Genomic DNA, 18,013 nt, shown 5'->3' with positions numbered 1-18,013 from the left:
ATAAGCTTTCCACTTCATCTAAATTTTCATTAATTATTATAAAAACTAGGAGGTGAATCGATCCCATTCTTCCATTAGGTCTTGAAACTCTAAAAGTAGACAATGATTCTCTATGATTGGGGATTGTCCTGGAAAATTGAGTGAAATAATAGACCTAATTTATTTAGATTTAAAAGGTAGGGCAGAAGGTCATTGCATAATACATAGTTTGTCTCCCCTAAAAACTTTCGGGATATAGATAATTATCTATTGAATTAATACATCCCTTGAAAGTTCTATCATCAATAAGCAATGTATTCTTCCTATTGCAAATATTTTTCCATTGGTACTAGACCCTCAACAAAGGCTTAAATATAGCTTCAACGTTAGGTTTATCTAGCCTATACACTTTTCAAGGATTATGAATGTAGCAATCTTCCTATCCCCACACCATTTAAAAAGGGTATTGTTTATGTGCATGCTTTTCAAGGCTATTCATATAAGTTAAAACATTCTTATGTAGCATGGTTGACCAAATGCCAGCATAAGAGTGCTAACAAATTTCATCAAAAAATTCAAAACACCCTGGGCAAACAACAACTTTGGTGTGATCAATGTCAATTCAAGTACAATCGGTGCACTGATGCCTCTTCTCTTCTTTGCTAAGAGTTAAACTCCATTAAGATCGAGAATAAGTGCATGTTTCTTTATAATAATTGCATAAGAAATATTTTTTGCATATGGTACACAAAAGTGATAATACTTCAATTTTTCTTTTCTTAAAAATATCAACAATGAATACAATCAAAAGTATCACAAGTTACGAGGTCATAGCCTAGTGGTATATGTGTGGATCTAGCCTAGTCATAGCCTAGGTTCCACTTCCCCAAAGGAACAATCATTAAATGTATAAATGTATCACAAGTCTAATTGTTTCGCTATTTTCAGTTTATTAAAAAATATCAATTTTTCAAATTAGCCTTTAATAAGCTACTTGCAAAGGTTTAAAGGGTTTATGGCTTTAAGCCTACTGGTAAATATTCCAAAAAAAATTTGACATACTAATACAAATTTGCATCACCAAAAGTATCACAATTTATTTTCTTCTCATAATCCCACATTCATCTATAATAATGTCTCCTAAATTTGATTGAATTTCTCTATTAAGTGGTGATGATTCAAAAACTAGTATATCTCCATCTCTCTCAAAAGAATATAAGCTTCCTAGAGACCTACTTTTTTGTGTATCTAAATGTAACCCTTCAATGTGTTGCTCTAATATTTGTATGCTTGACGCCTCATTTCTCAATAGGAGCTACACTTGCAAACATATATCTTACTTAGTATTTTTGTATTTGGCAAACAAGATCATATACAAAAGGGATTATATTGGAAAAAGATGTACGTTCATTTTCCTTTGGACCTTCCACCACTTGCTCCCTTCCTTGAGCTACTTTCTCTGCCAATTTCTTCTTGTATCTTGCTGGTTGCACAAGTCTATTGTCGAAGCTTTTCGCTATTTTTATCCTTGTTCTCAATACCCTTTACTGAATCTCTCTTTAGAGACATGTTCTTAGTCTCTCTACTTAAATTAATTGAAGGTTTTGGAGGCGCTTGTGCAACAAGTTCAATGTTTTGTTCTACCTCCCCCACCTCTTCTTTATTAATTCTTGCATCACTATCATGGCACTCAGTTTCTCCACAAGGTAGCACTTGTTGTTCTATTTGAGGGGTATTGCCTCTCTCCCCTCTTTTGTCATCTTTTTTTGTGAGGCAAAATAGACATCTATTAGCTATTACTTGGAGGCACTATATATTACATTGAGATATCTCTTATGATCATTTAATTAAAATGTGCCGTTGCATTAGTCTAGACTTCATTTAAGTTTCAACGGAGAACTATAGTAATGACTAGGGATTTTTGACCGGAGGCTTAAGTTGAAGTTCAAGACTCACTTGCTAGTACTAACAATAGAATATGGATATGAGGCTCGAACCTAGGTTTTAGCCTCATATACATGCACTAGGTTTATAAGGGCTGGTGTTTTTCAACTCTAGATAGCTAAATTGTATGGGTGAAGTTTAAAAGAACTAAAGTTAAAGCATTCACCTTGCTACCATGAGAAGTTAGAAGTGTAAAGTAAAATGCAACTTCTATATGTATATTAGCCTCTTCAACTTCTAGGCAATGTCATCCTTGGATCTATATCTACAACCAAATTATCTTTCTTCCTTGGATCAAAACATGCCTAGTTGAGTTTCATGGTTATAATATCCCCATCGCTCACTATGTTAGACCATACCATACATGCCCAAAATAGTTTAGGGCTTCATGAAAGAAATAGGTCACAAACTTTGTATTCATCAAACTTTTGTGTGTATTGGACAACTTTGGTTAGTGCAATATTCTTATATAGATTGAAAATTACATTAAGATCATGTGTATCTCAAAGATAGTTCCATATTTGTATTCCATAACCCATGATTTAACCATACCCATGCTCGAATGTGTATGAAAAACTATCGTTTGTAGGTAACACTACTATTTTCAATGTATTATTCATAATTGTGAATGGGTTCTACCATCCAAGAAGCATGGAAGTTGCCATAATCTCTCTATAATAGTCACACTCCTTGCATTTCTTTTTTAATGATGGACTTGGAGTGTAATGATTGTTGTTTTGAGTGATAGCACTCAATTGCCTTTAATGGGTAAGTATGACAACATTTTGATAACATTGGCTAAGTATTATTATGTAACCTTAATGTTTCTCAAAACATGTGAGCAATGTGAATGTGGTTATTCCATCACTTGACATGTGATACCACATCATATGATCCAAAATAGTTTGGGGATTCTATGAGAAAATGAGCCTTTGTGTTTTTGTCAATTGGATAATTTTGCTTCATCTGAGCTACAAGCATCTCTAATGTGTACCTTGAAATTATATTAATGTCATTTATACTCCAATAGTAATTCCATACTTGTAGGTGTATACCTACACTTCAACCAAACTTCCATATTCAAATGTGTATGAAACTATGGGTTTGAGTTGACAATTATATTTTAGATGTATAGATCAATTATCACAGTTGGAAGCTGATGCAACTCACTTTGATGGCAATCCATAGATCCTTGCAGAAATTGACACGAGGCTTCTAAAAAGGAGGACAAGAAAAATAGTGGAGATCATCAGAGAAAGGAAGCATAGGCTCTTACCTAGACAACCAAGAAGGGGGATGGAAGGGACAGTAAGTCTAACCATGTGCCACTGCCTCTAAGGGAGGGGCAAGGGAGCTACCACACATGCCAAGAAACATGCTGCTAAGCTCAACAAGGAGAACATTAATCATAAACTTTCCATTAGCAAGAGCTACGTTAAGAAGAAAAGGAGGAAGACCTCTCTAAATGATCTTGTGAGGATGTCGTTGGTGGATTGGAAGTTCTATGCCCCAATCAAGGATTGTCAGATGTTGGCTTCACCATCTTCAATGTATTGAAAGGACGATGTTGTCCTCAAAAATTAAACTTTGCTCTTGGAATGCCAAGGAGCTCTCCTTGGACTTGAGTAAGCAAGTCCTCTATGGCTTGGTGAGGAGGTGTATGCCACACTTTCTAACTCTTCAAGAGATCAAATTGGGAAAGAAACTTATTAATCATTCTTGATCCCTAGCTACATCGCATTCAGTGATGTGGCAACCAAAGGAAGAGGTGAAACTATGATGTTGATTAAGGAGGAGTTCAAACCCTCTCTCAAGTTTAATGATGGGGATGGCTTTGCTATAGGAGTCAAGGTCAGAATATGCCAGGAGGAGATCGTAGTATGCTCTGTTTATGTAGCAAACTACTCGACATTGAGAGCTAATCAGTGGCTCTATTTTTTGCAACACTTAAAAGGCTCCAATGATATCACTGGGGGTGATTGGAAGATGGCTGACAAGGATGAGGATAGATCTCACAAGGTATGAGCAATGATCACAAAAGAAAGGGAATCCTAGCACCATTTTGTCATTGCATGTGAGTTAGGATATTGCTCTATTGGCCACAATAGATCAAAATCCCAACTACATGTGGCATAACAGACATATTGGTGCTTCTTGGAGAGGTGGGAGATTTGATAAGTTTTATGCTATAGAAGAAGCTTGGTGGATAAGGGTGTTGAAGTATGCTGCCTTCTTAGAGGAGGTGGCTGCCTTTGACCATACTCCAATCTTAATAACCTTCAAAGTCATTCTCCTGTGGTGGCTGGTAATAGTAATGGCCCACCCCCATTTCGAATGAACGTCTCCTACCTTGATGACACAAGCCTTGTGAGACTAAATTATCGCATGTGTAGGAGAAGGCAAGGGATTCCAATATTACTCCCAAATATAGGTGGATAAGTTGTTAAGAAGTGACTATTGATGTTGCCAAAAGCTATAGGAGAAGACGAGTGCATGCCAAAAGACAATCCCAAGAGCCAAGAGCTAGTGATGCCTTGATGGAAGCAATAAAGGGTCACCCATAGGATGGAATTCTTCAATGTTGCCTTCAAGATGTGAATAGATTCATGAAATACATCGGACAATCAAGTTTGATGCCCTCATTTATGAACCAAGGACTTATAAAGTTGATACCTAAGTCATAGGAGAGATCAAAGGTCTCCAATTGGAGACCGCTGATGACTACGCTAAACTTCACTTATAAGGTACTCGCCAAGGCATTGGCATACAAAATCAAGTATCTCTTTGCATAGGTGATCCATAGGAAGCAATTCGGTTTTGTCCATGGAAGATAGATTCATGATTCTATCATCAACTTAATTTACTTAATGGATGATGCTTTGAGCTTGCAAATAGACTACATCGTCAATAATATGAATTATGCTATGAGCTTACAAAGAGACCATCTCCTCTCATTAATACGAATTATGCTATCCTCAACTTAATTTACTCAATGGATTGTGCTATGAGCTTGCAAAGAATCTATCTCCTCATTAATATGGATTATGCTATCCTCAACTTAATTTACTCAATGGATTACGCTATAAGCTTGCAAACATACCATCTCCTCATTAATAGGGATTGGTACAAGGCCTATGATAGGGTGAGCTAAGCATTTATCTTGGGTGTTTGAAAGAAAAATCTGGTATTTGATAGGTCTAAGAATGATAAACCTAATTACTGCATAGTTCAGCTACACCAAGAGGTTTTAGCTATAGTAATTGGTGTGATGAAAATTGATCACTAGATCTTCAAAGTTTTTTGCAAGAAGTTAAGTTTTAAGGCATGAGCCTCACTACATCTATTAGATGTTGTAACTTTTTGTATTACAAAATTATCTTAGTGGCATATTGGTTCTACCAATATGCAAGTATGAAATTATTACATAATAGCCATTGCATAATGTTCAAAACTCACTATAATCCTTATGTTTCTAATGGCTTTACAATGATAGTGAAAACTTGGTGAACTTATTACAAAATAGTCAAAACTCATTGTCTCCTTATGTTTGTAATGAGTTCGCAATACACATTGCATTGCTTTTCTCATGAGGGGCTTGTAGTGTCATGTCTGTTGTTTTCCATCGATAGCATGAAATGCATGTGTTCACTTTGAATGGTAACCATGGAAGATCGTTTTGATAACTCTAGTGCGAGTATTCCCCTTATTATTTTCGATAACATTATGTGCATCAAAAAATGATCTTTATGCTTTTGTTTCATCATAAAATATCTTTATAAGGAGTCACCACACCTTAAAGATCAAAAGTGTGCAAGTAGCTCTAGACTTTTGTTTAGGGTGAAGATTGCTACTTTTTCTTTGTTTACACTTTACAAATCTCTGTTCAACACACATCGAATGCCAATTGTTTATGTTTTGTATCTAACATTTGAAATATATTCTTTAAAAATATTTAGAAAATCCATTTTGGCAATTCGCCTCTGTAGCATAGTGGTAGTGCGTTCGCTTCGTAAGCGAAAGGTCGTGAGTTCGATCCTCACCAGAGGCTAGTCGCTGGATAGCTCTTAAAAACAACTTGCGAGATCTTCGTATGTGGGCTATCTATTTTGCCCTAATACGCCTATAGAAATATACCTTCAATTAAATCGGCAGTTCGGTTAAATAAAATCTTGCGAGATCCTCTTATGGGGGCTATCTATTTTGCCCTAATACGCCTATAGAAATATACCTTCATAATATGGGATTGAGGGTCTCATGCGATGGAGTCTTTGCTTCACAATATGTTTTTCGTTTCCGCACTCTCTTTACACATGATACACCTGTATATACAACTTCATAGTGTTTGCATCATAAGATGTTCTTTCATTCAAAACTCTCTTTACGAATTATATACCTATAGAAATACAAACTTCAAAGTATGGGGTAAAGGGGCTAATAGTGTTATCTAGCGGTCCCCTATTATATCTTATTTCTCCACGTAAATTACTTAATGTTTTTAATAGTTAAACTATGTATATCACATCGCATCCAAGAAAATATTTTTTGGTATTTTGATATATCCATCAACGAGACTTTGTTATAAATGGAGGGTTCACAAAAAAATAACTATGAGGGGTCAATATAGAATGACCCCTTAATGATATATTTTTTAAAGGTTTCATAAATCTAATATAAAATAATATGTATACAACTCAATTATTTGACTCGCATTAAGTGTATATTAAAACATAAGAATTTAAATGATAGCTTTAAGTAGCTAAAAAAAGAGGCATATTTTGTGTAAACTTTCACTAAATTAGGGTGGAGTGGATTCTTTTTGGGGGGGATGCCACTTTGTTGGCCCCATTCTCCTTTTGGGAGGTGTCACATTAATGGCAACTTTACCTTAGCTACCTATCGGCATACTAACAAAATTATGATGAAAGGTTCCTTGGAATTAACAAAGTTACAATGGAAGTTTCCTTAATAGATCTATGGCCCTTCTAATTCAAAGTTATTTTCTTTCTCCTCTCTCTATATTCCCCCTCTGTTCTCTCGAGACCCTCTATTCTCTCTCCTCTCTCTAAATCCTCATCCTCTCATCTCTTTTTTTCTCAAAACTAGCTGGCCAAGTTCGCTAACCACACTTCATATTTTTGCAAGCAAAGTTTGCTTAAAAGTATGAAACAAAAAACAACACATTCCAAGCATAATGAAGTGCAAAATAGCACACCTTCCAAAGGATTCATAAAACTATGCATAGAAAACCATCATTAAGGAAAACTATCAGAATGAAATTACTGCATAAGCTCTATCAATTAGCATAGCTAGCCATGTGCATCAAAGATGATATCCCACGTTCTCTCTTGGATGATCCACAAAATAAACCATTAGTGCCACATGAGATCATTAGAGCAAAGTTTGCAACACCTCCCATGATGATGAAGGCCCTCTTCTACATCATCAACTTTATACATAGAGTATGAGACATACACCCAAATAGATTGCCTAGGAGGGTTTTCAAGTTCCCAAACAACTAGTATAAGCAATACATGAGAGCTCATGGTATGTACAAGAGGATCAGTGGCTCATGAGATATAGGATCCACATGGACCACATCCTCCCCTTCTACTATGACCCTCACTCCCCTCCATACACCTCTCACATTCAAAGGGTCATGGTCGTGTGGCAGGATCTCTATCAATTGCACAAAGAAAATACATGGATCTCACCCTAGCAACCCCTCCCACTAAATATGTCATACTCTTGTCTATTTATCTCATGACAACCATTTCTTCAGAGCGAGAGAGTGTATGCATGGGAGTGTGAGTTGAGTGAGAGGCCAAGTGAGGGTCAAGCAAATCTTCATCTCTTGTTTCCATCTCTTTTTTCCCTCTTGCTCCTATAGCTTAAGGGGTAAGAGGTTGAGTTAGAGGTTGTGTGTGAAGGAGAGAGATACAGAGTGTATGTGTGTGAGGGACTGACTACGAGAAGCCCTTCTTCATCCTCTTTTACTCCTCCTCCTTCCCTATCTTCTTATCTTGGCATTGGAGCTACACAATGCAGATGTGAAGGATTAGGGGTGGTAGCTTGGTGAGACCATTGACTAGCCTTCCATGTTGTTAGACTACAACATGCTCAACATAAGTAGGTGACTCTATTATATCCTTTGGATATCTAGCTTTCTTTGTTCATGAGTGAGAGGGATAGAACCATGAGGAATCAATCCCTCATAACTACACCTTGCTCACTCCAAAACACGCATGGCTAGTTAGCATACCGAATCATTCATGAGAAATCATGTTGGGGACTGGAAGTAGATTAGAGTTTCTAAGAATAGGTTAGACATAATTAGGATTCATTAAGAAAAACAATTAAGAAAAATATGTAAAATGTTGTGTTTTACAATCTTGTGCGAGCAATGTTGTGCATTGTAGCTTCATATATAGCTTGCATGAGATTGGTTGAGATTCATCAATTGAATTTCTTGAGAGTTTTCATAGACATTAGTAGTAGATAAGGTTATCATTGAAGTCCACAATTGTGTGATAGAGAGTCATCTTGCTCAATTCAACTTGTCCATGAGTGACTATATTGGAGCCTACAATTGGATAACAAAGAGGCATCTTGCCCAAAAGTTACTAACTAGAGTGGCTTGACTTGGACTAACCACAACTACTTGAATTGATTATATTGAGTACATCATCATGATTCCTCATCTACCCATATGCTACCAATAATTAGTTTACATGTGGTCCCTTCAAGTTGCCTAGGAATGGAAAGCCACTATGGATGCAAGAGCATTATCAACGTCCCAACTCTAGCTACAATTGTTGAAAAGAAATACCTTTGTGCTTTTAATGGACAAAAAGCAAGGAGCAACAACAAAATGCAAGCTTGGGTGAAAAGCAAGTAGCCCCACAACTGCGAGGATGAAGGTGCCTACCACCTTGGAAGTTTCCCCTAAATACCTATGCTTGCTTTCCTATGAGTGTAGGACGACCTACTACTTAAATTTCCCATCAAAAGCACATGCCCATGATTATAGAGAGCCATAAATGACTAGTTATTTGGCTCCAATACACCCCATCAATAAACAATTTCTTATTACTTGCCTATGACTACTTGGGAGTGCCCTATTGGCCCCACAATCATTGCATATCATTGTTAGCATCTTGATTACAAGTGTTGAGGGAGTCCCATGCTAATCTATGAGCCTAGTGTTGCTAATAGGCTATCCCACAACTACCATTAGCATGCCCACATACTAAAATCAGCATATAGTTGACATAGAAATACCCAAGTGTGCTAAAAGGTTTCCTGCAAGTATTAAACACCCCCACAACATCACATGATTGATTAAGAGAACCATCTATTTATTTAATTTTTTTAATGGGTTATTAAAGGCTTCCTCTCTATACCACCATGGGATACCCATCTTGTCTCCTATCACAACAAGAATCTTTTCTTGGGCTTTCCATTCTTGATCCAAACAAAGCCTCAAGCTAATTCAAGTATATTGCATGCTTGTATGACCCAAAAATGACAAGATTTCTTCTACATATGATTAGAAATCATTGAGGTATTGTTTGACTAGAACAATTAAAGTGCTTTTTCCTCTCATTGGACACATAATCCTTGGCCTAGTTGCATTACAAATCTCCAATTACCAAGCCAAGCAAGGTAAGTGCATGCAAGTCTTGCTTTTAGCCCACATTGAGATAGACCATTCTGAAACGTCTTGAGGGTATTCCCTTTAAGACTTGACCTTGCTCAATCACCAATGACCAAGTACCTAAATCCAATAGCATTTAAACACAAAATGGCACTCGAAGGGGTTGGAAGGAACATCATTAAGCATTTTGAAACTAGCCACATAAGTTGCTACCAAGCTCCCCAAACGGATCCCTTTTGTGCATGGGTATTAGGGTTCCTTAAGGGTGGTAGCAAGGTGAATTCCTTGAGGTATAGTGTCCACTATCAAAATAACTCATGGGGCACACCTAACTACACCCCTAAGATGACTCATGGGATCCTAGAGTGTCACTTACACTACATCAAATTATTCTCACTAGAAATAACCATAGTATGCTTTGAGAGGGACCATCAAATGTTAGCTTCTTGAGAGACCTTGAGTATAGGGAATCGCATAACTTGGTTAGCACTTGGAAGGGGTTTCGACCATTTGAAATAGACCTTCACTAAGTTGTCAAAGGGTGGAGCAACTTGGAAGCTTGATTCAAAGACCTTGTACTTATATAGGCACACAAAAATATTCAACCTTGAGCTTGGTAAGCAAGGTAAGAGGGTAAGAAAGATATAATTGCGAAGCCAATGCTTGAGCTCGTGCAAGAGATCCAAGAAGTTATCACACCCTAAATTGCCTTGCGAGCACAAGTATTGGTAGCATTGCCTTTCAAAATTGGGCAATTCTAAAGTAGCCCACGTACACCACCCATAACCTTGAGGGAAATTTTGGACACATCACTGAATAACCACTATAGCTACCATCTTGAAATACCACTAAAGTGTGAATGAGACTCCTGGGACTTGGACACCAACACGATCATATAGAAAACTTGTTGGGTAGCATGAATAAGTCCATCATAGATCAAATAGTGCTAGCTTGAAATGAGAAAAACCCCCACTTGGACGGATCACCAAGCATAAGGCCAAGTGTATCCAAGGTAACAAGGGCCACACACCCCCACCTCATTGTCAAAACCCAAGCCTTTGGGAACACTTTGTTGGTGTAAAAGTTAATGACCAATAGTCAAGTGGGCACCCATTGTATATATAAACATTATACAATGAATATAAGTGAAGATAAAAAACGAACAAGAGTACCCTTCATTTTTGTACCCACATAACTCTGTCATATCCTTATCTCTCCCTCTCAACTCTCTTGCACTCCATAGCTTCTATCTCGCATCTCACCATTGCTTCCCTCTCAACTAGTATCAAAGCAATGTTTGATGTTCGTGGGAGCTTGTACATAGAGCGAGGAGTATGAGGAGTGGATCTTTATCTCACAAAGGAGGAAGAGGATTTGAGTTTCTTATTTAACATTGATGCTTTTTGCTTCTACCTTGATACATGTACTATTCTCTGTCAAGATTGTGGGAGAGAAGGAAAGAGTCTCACTTGTAGCTTTCTTGCTTCCACAATGGGGGAATACACACAAAGGTGGAGGCTGAAAACATTTTTCCTCTTCTTAATTTGTGTAAGCCAAAAAGAACTCTAGTACAAAGAAATAGAAGAACCCTATATATGGGTCTCAAACCAAACTCAACTAACTAAGGTGGCATACTAACTGAGCCACGAACTAGAGTAGATAAGGATAGCTGTCATCTAGCTATTATTCATGGGCGGTGTACCAACCGCATCTGCAGCTAACAAGTCGGTGACATAAATGCACAACGATCACCCTGGCATATCACGAGTGGAGCTCGATATCTCAACACTCCCCCTCAAGCTCAATCCCAATTCCTGCACACCAAGCAGGTCTCTGAACTTGCACAGCTTCTCTGCGCCCAATGCCTTCGTAAATATGTCAGCTACCTGATCCTCTGTGCTGACATAAACTAGATCAATAAGACCTAGTAAAACCCTCTCTCGCACATAGTGATAATGTACCTCAATGTGCTTTGTTCTAGCATGATAGACTGGGTTATTTGCCAAGTGTATACTACTCATGTTGTCATAATAAATGACAACTGGCCCATCTGTAGGCTGATGCATATCATAAAGTAGCTTATGCAACCAAGCTACCTCACATGCAGCCATTGCTGCGCCCCTCTACTCAGCCTCTGTGCTTAACAAGGCAACTGTAGGCTGTTTCTTGCTGCTCCAAGTGACTGAAGCACTCCCAAAAGAGAACACATATCCACTTGTAGATCGTCTATCAGAAATACTACCAGCCCAATCAGCATCAGTGTATCCATGCAACTGTATCTGAACCCCACACTCCTAAAGTAGTCCATACTGCAATGTGGACTTCACATACCTGAGTATGCATCTAGCCGCATCCAAATGTGGTTTTCTTGGAGCCTGCATAAACTGACTTACCAATCCAACAGCATAGCTCAAATCTGGCCTGGTAATAGTCGTATAAATCAAACTTCCTACTATGTGTCTAAACATAGTAGGGTCTTCCAGAAGCTCACCTGCATCTGCGCTCAGCTTCACATTCTGCTCCAAAGGAACTGAAATAGGCTTACAGCCTGTCATCCCATATTTGGACAGCATGTCCAATCCATACTGCCTTTGCAAGAGCCATATCCCACTTGGTGATCTAATCACCTCAATGCCCAAGAAATAATGCAGCTCTCCCAAATCCTTCATCTCAAACTTCTGCTTCAATAGCATTTTCACATGAAGGATATCTTCATCACTGTCACCTGTCATAATCGAATCATCAACATAAATGACAAGTAGCATAATACCTTTCTTTGTTTTTCTCACATAAAGTGAAAAATCTACCTTGGAAATCTGAAAGCCAATACTGACAAGATACTGTCCTATCTTGTCAGACCATGCTCTAGGTGCTTGCTTCAAGCCATACAAGGCTTTCTTCAACCTGCAAACAAACTCAGGATGAACAGCATGCACATAACCTGGTGGCTGCTCCATATAGACCTCTTCTTGCAAATCACCATGCAAGAAGGCATTCTTTACATCCATCTGATGTAAAGACCATCCCTTTGATGCAACCATAGCAATGACTGCTCTTATGGTTGCCATCCTTGCAACTGGACTGAATGTTTCTTCATAATCAATGCCGTATGTTTGTGCATACCCCTTGACTACTAATCTTGCCTTGTATCTATTCACAGAACCATCTATAAACCCACTTACAACCAATTGCATTCTTATATTTAGGCAAAGGTACCAATTCCCATGTATCATTTGCTTCCAAGGCATCCATTTCTTCATCCATGGCTTCCTCCCGTTTTTCTTTTCCCATGGCTTGCTCAAAAGAAGTTGAGGTTTTAGTTCCTGTATTACTTTGACCATATATGCATAGTGAATGGCTGTAAATCCATCATATTTCAGCCTATCCACAGGATACCTAGCTCTAGTAGACCTACACAAAGTAGGTTCACTCCCAGGTGCTCTCAAAACATCCCTGGTCTTCCTTACTCTAGGTGTAACAATAGAAGGAATACCCAACTCATCATCAATGCTCTGTTCTGAACCACTGTATTCACCATCCACATAAGAGTGACCTGCATTCACATCAAACATGGGCTGATCTACCTTCTCTTTTCCTTTTCGTGATACCTGCATACCACTATCTGCATTGCTTTGAGAAGATTCTCATGATCTCAATCTGCGTGTCCATGGCAAAGAATGTGAACCACTGCTAGAGGACGCTCTAGGTCCACTAATATCTTGTGACTGTTGCTGTGAATTCTGTGCAGCATTACCATTTTGTGCATCTACATTATCAATCACATTTACTGGTTTATACTAGCTACTCATCTCATCAAAAACAACATCTCTGCTCACTATAAACTTACGAGTAGAAGGGTTATAGCATTTATACCCTTTTTACCTGCAGAGAATAACCAATAAAGATGCACTTCTCAGCTTTTGGATCCAACTTGGATCTCAACTCATCTGGCACATGAACATAGGCAATGCAACCAAAAATTTTCAAATGAGAAATATCTAGTTTCCTACCAGTATACCTCTCCTCTGGAGTCATGCCATGTATTGCTACAGTGGGAGTCATGTTCATTATGTAGACTGTTGTAGCAGCTGCCTCAGCCCAGTAAAAATCTGGCAGGTCTTTTTCATTGAGCATGGCACGAGATACCTCTCCAATATGCCTGTTTTTTCTTTCTGCAATTCCATTTTGCTGTGGGGTATGACTACATGAATATTGCTGCTTTATGCCATGCTCCTGAACCTTGCAAACTCATTTGAGAGGTACTCTCCCCCTCCATCTGACCTTAGGCATTTTATTTGCAGGCCTATTTCTTTTTCGACCATAGTTTTAAGAGTTTTGAAATGCCCAAAAACTTCACTTTTCTTTTTCATAAAATACACCCAAACTTTTCTGCTATAGTCATCAATAAAAGTGACAAAATAATAGCAGCCTCCAATAGATGCAGCTTTAGTAGTCCACACATCAGAGTGGATTAATTCCAATGGCTTCTTGCTCTCTTGAACATGTCTAGGAAATGGTTTCCTTGCCTATTTTCCAAATTGACAAGCTTCACATACCTTATGCATTTCTGCAACCCTGAATTTAGGCAATCCTGCAACAATATTTTGGGCTTGCATTGATTTGAGTCATTGTACATTAACATGACCAATGCGTTTATGCCAGATATCAATATCTGCAACTACACCGGTCCCATGTGCAAACATTGCTGCACTCAATTTAGGCATGTCTGCATCCAACATAAACATTCTGCCCTTCTTCTTTCCTTTTGCTATCAAGCGACCTTTATTTTTCATATCCTCAACAAAGCATCCATGAGAATTAAATCTGACCTGCAAGCCCTGCTCAACCATTTGACCAACAAAAACTAGGTTCTTGGTGATATTTGGGACATGAAATATATCCGACAGGTATTTCTTTTTTCCATCCTGCATAGACAAAGGAATTTTTCCAATCTGCACAATAGGATGTGCAGTATCATCACCAGTCTCCGCAAATCCTGTTTTTCCATTTTCCTTGCATCCTACATCCATTGTGCATGACCTGTCATGTGGTTTGATACATCTGAGTCAACATACCACACATCATTGCTTTCTTCTACACTTGTCACTGAATTGGTCATGTGCTGCACCATAAACAAATGCTCATTTCTGTCATCACCCTGTCTACTAGAAGATCCATAATTCCCTTGTTGCAATTTTCCATTCATGATGTCATTCTGCTATTTATAGCAGTCTTTAGCCATATGACCCATTTTACCACAGTAGTAGCATTCAACATTGTTGTTTGCATTTTGGCCTCTTTGCCATCCACCACGACCTCTTTGGCTCCCCCTGCCTCTAGAGTTACCACGTCCTCCTCCATAGGACTGGTTTTCTTGAGTTTGCTGCATATTTTGATTTCTACCATGGCCTCCAGATCGGCCTCCTCTACCTCTGCCTCTACCTCTTCCAACATTTGAGTAGAAGTCAACTTCTTTTGAAGTTCCTCCTGAAGAAGATGCACCACCATTTCTCTGCTCCTCAGAAATTAGAAGAGCAATCAACTCCTCAAAATCAGAAAATCTTTCACGGACAAAAATGGATGTTTGGAACTGTGCATAATCCTTTCCTAGACCATTCAAGGTCACAGAAACTAAATCATCATCTTCCACTGGCGACCCAATGGAAGCAAGTGCATCTGCAATCTTCTTCACCTTCATGTGGTAGTCATTGATGCTCATACTTTCTCTTTGCACATTGTGCAACTCTTGCTTGAGCTGTATTTTCCTGGCTTGCGTATTTGTGCTATACATTTTTGACCAAGTATCCCATGCCTCCTTTGGCATACTTGCATCCTGAATATGCACAATCATAGAGTCTGAAATACTGATAGACAGCCAGTACATAACTTTTCTGTCTCTCTCATGCCATCCTTTAAATGCGTGCATTTGTTGTTGATTGGTAACATCAGGAAGAACTAGTTCTTCTTCGTTTCCTGCAACGAATTCCCAATATCCTTTTCCCATAAGGAAATTCTTCATTCTAAACTTCCATGCTTGGAAATTGTTCTTGTCAAGATTTTCAGTGACAATCTGTGAAAGAGAATCAGATGCCATTACAGAACACTGCAAAAAATTCTGTCACTGCAAAAAATACAGCTTCAGCCTCACAAGGACAAATCTGTAAAACTGACGAAAGTGGTATTTGACCACACAGTCACTTCCTAGTGACGATTTTGCATCAACAGGCAACAAGGATGATTCTGTAACTCCCAATGTCTCTGCGCACAGGCATACGATGCAATTTCTATGGTAACTTTTCACCGACCTGTAGAACAGTGGTCGCACAGCAAAAAACTGGACCTTTTCCTGAGTGCGTGCGGAAAACTTCCGTCTCCAAAACAAGCCCCAAAATGGCCTCGAATCAAAAAAACAGGGCAACCAAGGGCTAAATCCCTCTCCCACAGTATATACTGCCCTCTTGCTACACCGTGAAGGACGTCTCAATCTGAGACAATGCACTCTTGCACTTTCCGGCTGTGCTACCTGCAGAGACTTGCTCCCAAAACAGAAAAATGAAAGCAACACTGGTCCTCTTACCAGAACACCGCAAACTTGGTTTGCTTTCTTGAGCTCCTTACCACGAACAAGGCTCTGATACCATGTCAAGATTGTGGGAGAGAAGGAAGGAGTCTCACTTGTAGCTTTCTTGCTTGCACAATGGGGGAATACACACAAAGGTGGAGGCTGAAAATAGTTTTCCTCTTCTTAGTTTGTGTAAGCCAAAAAGAACTCTAGTACAAAGAAATAGAAGAACCCTATATATGGGTCTCAAACCAAACTCAACTTACTAAGGTGGCATACTAATTGAGCCACGAACTAGAGTAGATAAGGATAGCTGTCATCTAGCTATTATTCATGGGTGGTGTACCAACCGCATCTGCAGCTAACAAGTCGGTGACATAAATGCACAACGGTCACCCTAGCATATCACGAGTGGAGCTCGATATCTCAACATTCTCATCACCAAGATCTAGATCTAAGTCCTAAGCCATTGATTATGTAAGCTAGACTTGCTTTGTGAAGACAATTTGCATGTACTTGGTCTCCAATGGGTTGTTTTATGCTTAGAAGATAGCCGAAATGCTTGGAAAAGCTTGCAAAAAAACTCACATGCCTTTGAAAGTGTTAAATAGCAAGGCACTTTGTTTATAGTTTATTGGTCTATTTTGAGCTTGCAATTGGATATATCTTGTTTTCTTTAGTGTATAGATATATTTTTATCATTATGGCTTTTTCATGAAGTTCAAAGAATGCATTGTTCAATATTGAAATGCTTGATGGAATAAAATTTTCATATTAGAAAGAGCAAGTATACAATGTTTTAGTCCAAAAGAAGCAGGTGAAGCTAATCAAATATAAGGAGATTAAGCTTAAGGACGTGGATCCAAATGTATGGGAGGAATTGGATGAGTTTGCACAATCCGTTATTATGCAAGCACTCTCAAATTACACATATTTTAATGTAAAAAAATATAGCTTGTACCTATGGTATATGGAAAAATCTTGCGGACCTATATAAAAAAGAAAATACAACCTCACATCTCTATTAGTTGAAAAAAATCATTGGTCTCCACATGGAAGAGGGGGCTTTGATATCTAATCACCTCAATGAGTTCAACACTATTTTTAGCAAACTAACATCTCAAAAGATTGCCTTTCACAATTCAATGAAGAACGTATTCTTGTTAATCACCTTGCTTGAGAGTTGAGATACTTTGAAGATTGCCATTAGTAACTTTGCACTCATAGTGCTCTTATAAGTGCTAATGTTGAGAGAGATTTGCTCATTAAGGAGGTGAACAGATAGAATAAAGCAAGCTCAAAGAAATCTAGTACATGTATGGTGAGAGAAAGGTCAAATTCCAAGGGAAACTCTCGATAGGAAAGTCACACAACAAAAAGGATATAGAATGCTTCTTTGGAACAAGAAGGGACACATCAAAAAGATCTACTACAAGTGGAAGGATAGGAAAAAGGGCAAAAAGGAAAATAAGGATGATGGTAAAAAGGAAGAGAAATACAAGGCCAGGATAAAGGAGATAAATGCATGTAGTGGTGGTGGTGGTGGTGGTGGTGGTGGTGTTTTGTATGTATCTTCCTTGGGTGATGCATTCTTTTTTGCCATAAATAATAGCATGTCTCAAAATAGGCTTTTGGATTCTATAGATCTTGGAAACAACTATGCATACAACATTGTTAGCATTAGGGATATGTGCTTGACATTGCTAAATGGTTCTTCTTTTGTCTTATAAAATGTACGACATGTTCCAAAATTGACAAAAAGTTTATTAGTGTAGGACAGCTTGATGATGGTGGTTAAAGAGTGATCATTGGTGATCATGTGTGGAGAATTTGTATGTGATCCCAGGCCAAAATCTTGTACTTTTTATCATTTG

General features: G+C 38.4%; 1 non-coding gene across 1 annotated transcript; it reads left to right on the top strand.

The window, feature by feature from the left end:
- The first annotated feature begins 5,899 nt into the window (after positions 1–5,899).
- TRNAT-CGU (transfer RNA threonine (anticodon CGU)) lies at positions 5,900–5,971 on the top strand. The gene has a single exon. It is a non-coding gene; the product is annotated as a tRNA-Thr (tRNA).
- The last annotated feature ends 12,042 nt before the right edge of the window (positions 5,972–18,013 follow it).

This window comes from Lygodium microphyllum, chromosome 13 (assembly GCF_053477565.2).
Source record: "Lygodium microphyllum isolate KBCC chromosome 13, Lygodium_microphyllum_v1.1.10, whole genome shotgun sequence".
NCBI classification, from domain to species: Eukaryota; Viridiplantae; Streptophyta; class Polypodiopsida; order Schizaeales; family Lygodiaceae; genus Lygodium; species Lygodium microphyllum.
Note: the sequence above shows the minus strand (reverse complement) of the source record. Positions and strands in the feature narration are given on the sequence as shown.